Genomic DNA, 7664 nt, shown 5'->3' on the forward strand with positions numbered 1-7664 from the left:
TTACAGCAGTTGAATATTTTTTTTTTTTATGATTCAATCAACTCAATAAGTTAACACTTATTTGTTTATAAATTTGTATAAACCACTTTAATTTTTTTAATTACACTTTGACCGGTTTTGAGGTAACTACCTCATCGTCAGGAATTTAACTAACTTATAATTACACGCGTTGCTATTCCTGACGATGAGGTAGTTACCTCGAAACCGGTCGAAGTGTAATTTAAAAAATTAAAGCGGTTTATACAAATTTATAAACAAATAAGTGTAAAATGTCATACCACAAAGTGAAAAATGTTTTTGATAACAATAATCAATAAGTTAAGTTTATTTGGATATTCTTTGCTTGTGGACTTGAAATAGTATTAAAGTGTATGAAACAATTGCACTAATGAGAGTCCACAGAAAGGAAAAGTCGTAGAAGAAGAAATTATTTGCTGTCACAGTGATATTTCTTTCATTCAGCAAATCTGAAAAACACTTCAAGACTTCAATGTCGGCATCACCTGCAAAATAATATATCTACCTATTTAAATTTGCTGTCAAATTTTGAATTTTTTACACAGCTCTCTAAATTAATCCCAAAAACACCATAAACATCTCAAACAATATATATTCATAACATAGTAATCCATAGGGGGGTTTAGAGTCCTATTAAGGGTTTAGAGTCCTCATGCACATTTAATTTGACTTATTTTTTATAATCATTTTTAGCAATAAATATGTCTTACTTACCAATAAACGGTTTTAATAATAACTTATTTATCGAGGTAGAGAGTTTGCTTACACTCTTATTTAATTTTTCACATACACATGCTCCAAAGATGAAAACAACGCATAATGGTAAAAATGCTACCAAAAGTGAAAGCGCCGTTGTATTTGGCTAAAATTATATAAAACAAGTTGGCATACCTATACATAGGTACATAAATTATCATATTTGTTTTTCAAACTTACATAAAGTTCATTTATTCGGTCAATCCAAATCAGACCGTTCACAACTAACAAGGTGTAGATAAATGTTGTGAGTGCGGTGAAAAGAAGCTAGAAAAAAGGTTTGTTTTACTAAGGTAGTGTACCTATGTGGGTTACTAATGCCTATCAAAAAGAGTAGAAATCAGTACAAATTAGAAGTACAACTCTGGCATCACTAAATTACTTTTATATTGTTAATGGAATACTTTCAATTTTTTTTCCATTTTTCTGTAATATTATTGAATTATTTTCTAATCTTTTAACGGACTATCGTGTTAGTTTGATAGATGTTAGATAATATCCACTTACAGAAATCCCAAACACGTTATTAATAATATCAATATTGTCTGCCAGTATATCAAACATATTAAGGCACATAAGGATGTCTTCATGAAATGATTTCTTTAGAAACTCTTTATTTCCTTGTACTGAATGATGAGTTACAATTTTGAAATCTTCTCTCAAGAGTTTGGCGGAAGGAGTTTCAATATTAATGTTGCTGTTTTTTTCAAGCCAAAATACAAATATTGTTTTTATTTCTTCCATTTTAATTATATTAATCCAAAGAACGCAAACAAAATCTAACATTTGTAGCGCAAGAATGATTTCAGATGTCGAGTTTATAATTTTTAAAAACAAATCGACAAAATGTTTATAATCTTCGTAGGAATAAACAATTTTTCCTAAAATCACTAAAATAATACACATTTCAAAACAACACAGCGAAAATTGTGTATCAATATACTCCTTTCTCTTATTTTTGACCAATTTTTGATTTAGAGTGTTAAAATTATTCATCATCTTTGAGTATTGATTTCCTGAACAGATGGATGTATATATTGCAATAAAAGATGTAACAACTAATGAGATAATCATTAGAATATCCATAATGTAAATAATAGGAGGTAAAATTTTGTCGTTATTCTGGTATTTTTTATTAATGTACAATATATTGGTAATTAGTATTACAATGAAAACTACTATGGACCAAAGTATAGATAAGTTGTTAGGTTTTACTGCCTCTTTTTCGGTAAAAGAACACTTATTGAGACCATAGCAAAACAACAGTATTTTAATAGGCCCGTATATTTTTGAAATATTGAATTGTTCTCCTGGATTCTGTTGCTTCATTGTTGCTATTTTATTATTTATGAGCAGATGCAATGAAAAGAGAAAAGTACACGGTGCTAACAACCCTCACTACAAATTGTCTAAAAGTGTTCAACTGATTAATTACTTTTGTAATATATAGAAACAACCACATTCAATTTAGAAAAAAAAACAATTATACTAATGGATACAAAATACTCAGTTACAATAATACACATTATACCTACTAAATAAAAAATAACATGGGCGTTGAAAAGGAAAAAGTTCCTAAGAGACATGTAGCCAACATCATAGAAGAGCCAATGAAAAATAAAAAATTATTTAAAAATTAAATCAATAAAAATCTCATTTTAAATTTTTATTTAAATTATGGAGGAATCATGCCAAAAAATTGGAGATATATGAGACTTTAATTGGCTCTTTTGTAAAGCTGCTACATGTCGCTTAGGAACTTTTTCCTTTCCATCTTTGATATAATATATAGGTATTCCAGGAATATTGCATTAAATTTTTAACAAAAAATATTTCATCATGATAATATTCCTGTCCGCAATCAATGATGTGTAGGGCACTAAATTGGTAGAACAAATGCAGCGTATTTTGTTTTTTTTTTTGTTACACTGAAGTAAGATGACCAGTCTTATGTTTTGGGTTTCAGTCCAGGATCTATGAAATAATATTCTAGTGTGAAAACACTTTAAATAAATATTTCATGTCAACCATGTCAGGAATCGTCAATAAATCAAAATGTTCAAATCTAAATTTGTTGCAACTGAGAGGGAAAACATTTTTGAGAAGGGAATATAGAAGGCATTTACAGGGCTTGTGACCTGTCATTGGTTGGTTTAAGTGGCCACTTTGTAACATTAATCATTCAGCCCATATTTAAACATCCACATTTTCCTAACTCTTCCATCTGTTGCTGAAACCTTTATCATGTGGGTGAGATGGCTGAGCAATTTTACCTACTAGGTAATGTTTAAAAAACATTTTTTTATACTTATACCAGTTAGTTTAATCAACAATGTTGAAGAAGAGACATAAAAATTGAAAAATGGTTTTCAGGAGTTGCCTAGTTGGTGAAATGGTTCTGCAGGATGAATCTCACCCACATGAAAAGGGTTTCTGAAATCTACTTTGGCAAACAAATGTTTATCGCAGGAGGAAAAACTAGTAGTTCACAATGGAGTTCAAGTGCCAACTCTAATGTATGGGAGCGAAGTATGGAATTGGAAAAATAATTATGAAACTAGGTTAAATTCTGTCAAAATCCAATCCCCCAGGCGAATGTGTGGTAAAACGATGTATGATAGGTGCACAAATGTTGAGATCCGTGAACTGTGTAAGGCTGAGACATGCATTATCGACAGAGTCAAGAAAGGGGTGATGCGTTGGTTTGGATATGTAGAGCAAATGAACAGCGAAAGAACGGCTAAAAGGATCTACGATGCGAATGTTGATGGATGCGGAAAATGAGGAAGACCGAGAAAGACATGGCATGATCAAGTCCATCAAATACTTGAAGATGGACATGTCAAGAGTAAGAATAATCGGCTTGCGTACATGAGAAGATGTATGAAAGTGGAGGAAGAGAGGTCTGTATGCAAAGATAGAGTTATATGACCTTCTATCCTCTCTGCTTATCCCTACGGAGAAACGGCGTGATGGTTTGTTGTTGTTGTTGTACTTTAAAAATGTCGACAAGGCTGGTATTCCAAACGCTCTTGCGGCCGTAGTATCTCGTGTATCTACATACAAAATACTCGAAAAAAACTGTTTTCTCGTGCCGCGAGAGTGGTTCAGAATAGCACCTCAGATAATAACGATGAGGAAATGTGGATGTTTACCATAGGCAGAATGGTGAATGTTACACAGTGTGTAAAGCGGCCACTTGAACTAGCCAATGACAAGTCATAAGCCCTCTAAATACTTATTCCCTTCTCTAAAATATTTTCCCTCTCCGATGCAACAAATTTAACTAATAATTTAATAACTCTCTAGGGAGGAAATCCAGCCGGTCTTATAACATTTGGACATACTCGAAACATTATTGATCAAAATATTCAATACCAAAAATTGTAATTTCCTTAATATACAATTAAGTCATTTACATCTAAATGTTCATAAAGTGACTACATACATAATATAAAAATAGACTATTCAAACAAAATAGAAATATAAGTGTTAGTTAATTATTTCACTAATTACATGGATGAATTCATTTTATTTTACTTTCTGACTAGAAAATTGCTATAAAAACAAAACAATGATTATTGTCCTTAATGGTATCTACCCAATACTTTGATATTCCACGCAAAGGTGTGAATGTAGTTGTTAATGGTTCTTATGCATTATTATTTGTATCATCAAAAATGTATTTCCTTTGCCCATTTGTAGGACATTAATGTATTATTTGATAGATTAGTTAAATTAATATTTTCAATTGACAGACATACAAATAACAAATACCTACTTGATGTTTATGTATGTAGATGATATACATATAAGATAATAATTATATTGAAATACTTTTCCCTTTTAATTGATGAGTTATTACTCGTATATTGACATTATTTTGTATTCTTTACATGTTACTAAAATATAACTATCATTTATACATTTTTGATATGTATTTTTTCATTGCAATATTTTGTAATTGAATATGACGAAGGGCCAGTTTCCGAAGTTAAGTAAAAAGATTTTTCACATTAAAAAAACCTTAAAAAATGATATTCCCGATAATCAAATAACTTTTCAGTACAGCCCTCTTTTTGAATTAAAAATTAACCCAACAATGTTTTGAGTATGTTCAAATGCTTGCAGACTGGCTGGATTTTCTTCCTAGGGAGTTGTTCATATTTTAATTTGTTGCAACAGAGAGGGAAAACATTTTTGAGGGGAATATGGGGGTCTAGGCATTTACAGGGCTTATGATCTGTCATTGGCTAGTTTAAGTGGCCACTTTACACACTGTTACACAGTGTGTGAATGTTACACAGTGTGTAAAGTGGCCACTTAAACTAGCCAATGACAGGCCCTGTAAATGCCTAGACTCCCATATTCCCTTCAAAAATGTTTTTCCGGTCAGTTGCAACAAATTAAAATAAAATTTAACCAATCGGGTAACCTCACCTCTACCCCCCCTTCCTCTCAACTCCCCACCAATACTTCAATACTTTAATCGTAGTTAAATGTAATTTTTATTTAAGCTTGGTGCATGTTTAGACATGGTGGTGTTCGCATCTCTATAAATCTGCATGTGGTTGATGTATTTTTGGAAATACTTTACATATACTACTGTGATGGTGAAGGTGGAGGTGTATTTTAGTATTTGCATGTTGGTGTAGTGAGTGTCCTGACGATTAGACAGGTACGTCTCGAAATCGGTAGACTAAAAAAGTCGGTAAGTGGTTATATACTAACATTTACTAACATTAGTTACGTAAATAAAAGCTTAAAGTTAAATAATTATTGCGTTTTTGTCAAAATGGCCAAGGCTGGTTGTTTTATCTTTTTTTGCATGAATTTATTTTGGTTCATTTTTACGAAAACGCAAAAATTGTGAATTTAACTTTAAACTTTTGTTAACTCAACTTTTTTTGGTGCAACTGGCTCTTAGCTATTAGTATCTTGTCCCCATGTACCTAATGGTGAATTTTTTTAAGCTGGCGCGTTTGCAATTAACGCAAACGCATTGTGTAGTATTTGTGAATAAGCCATGGTATGACATCGCACGGCATACGCATTATGAAAATAAGCTCTGTCTCTCTCGCGCTCAGACGCGCTTATGTGCGTGACATAGACAACTATTGCTTTGTTAGTCGCTAATGTGGTAATAAAATATATTTATTTATTTATTTAACTTTTTGTACATAATGATTATTTGTACATTGGCGGGCTTATTGCCAAATGGCAATTTCTTCCAACCAACCAATAAAATAAAAGTTTTATTTTTATAATTCAAGTTACAGTACATATTCAATAGAAAAAAAAAAAAGATTAAAAATTTAAAGATATATAAAAATAGAAATAAACGTATTTGTTTATAAATTACCTTAATATACACAGGATGTTTCTGCATTCGTCTGAATTTCGCTGCGATTCTTAATAGTCAAAATATAACAATATGTATTCGATGTATATTTATTAAGCTATGGATTAAAAACACTGGTTTATACATACATATTTTTATTTAATCAAATCATGTATAGGCCGATTATATAGTTCTGGCGCTTTCGCAAAACTTACACAAAAACATTTTTAATGGATACAATACTGATTTTAAAATCTTGATATTATATTAAATGTTTTAAAAAATGTCTTTTGGATTAGAGCGAAAATAAAGCAATCACTTAAGGAAATGTCTTAATTATTTTTAAACAATCATGTTTTTTATTTATTATTTTGTTTTTATTATATATTTTATTTTTTTGTTATTAAAACGCACAGTAGAAATTATATTGGAGAATATATGCATACACACTTATTGAGAAACATTTAATGTAACCTTTTTTAAATCAACATCCTGTAGATTTTAAACGCGTTTGTGTGAGTTTTGCGAACGCGCCAGCTTTAATTAAACAGCCAGTACTCGTAACAAACACTCAAATATCGCAGCAGATTGTTTATATTGCTTTTGTTTTTTATTTTTTTTTTATTTAAATTTTTTTGTTGTTTACAATAAACATAATAATAAAACAGAGTATTAAAAAAATAAAGCATAATTACATATCAATGAAATACATAGTAATAGAAAAATAGTAAACAAAAAATCCCACAAAGGCATGGCCTGTTCGTGGGTATACATGATTTTTTGCTCCTATAATAAATAATGGACAGTTATAATATTTTTGTGTAACATAAGAAAGAAAAAATAAAATATTCTGTAAAAGATAATATAGTATTTTTTTTATAGTAATTAAAAAAGGAAATAAAAAATATTACAGAAAACACTAAAATATTCCTTATTATTAAAGGGCAACAAAATAAATCACAGAAAAAAGAGTTTTATTTGTCCCAAATCAATACAAGACTTAAGTCCCACGGAGTTGAAATTAAAAAATTATTGGGTTATAAATAAATACATAGAATTAATGAAAAATGATAGGAGCATTATTATAACATTTCATACGTATTGTTTAAATATATTTTATTAGTTTATAAGATTATAAAAAAAGACTAATATGGTGAAACCACTTACGCGGCCTCCGTGGTGTAATGGCTGAGACACTTGACTCACGCCGGAAGGTTACGGGTTCGATTCCCGGTGAGAGCATAATCTACGAAATTCGTTCTAATTACGATGGAACAAAAATCAAGTCAGTATTAATAATGTTAAATAATAAATATAGGTACAATAGAATAGTGTGTGTCGTTAACAGACTAATACTCGTGTTGATTTAATTGATTTTTTTTCTATCGGGTTGTGGTCCTGTGGCTAGTGTCTCGAACTCACGGACCAAAGGTCTGTGGTTCAAATCCCACCCTACCCCAACTTGATTCCATTTCCTAATAGTGAGTTATTTATAACTCGTTGAAAATGGCTCTCAAAATTAAATATTTGAGTAAATAATAAGAACGCA

This window comes from Micrasema longulum, unplaced genomic scaffold (genome assembly GCF_059751315.1).
Source record: "Micrasema longulum isolate JH-2025_06_02 unplaced genomic scaffold, ASM5975131v1 h1tg000163l, whole genome shotgun sequence".
NCBI classification, from domain to species: Eukaryota; Metazoa; Arthropoda; class Insecta; order Trichoptera; family Brachycentridae; genus Micrasema; species Micrasema longulum.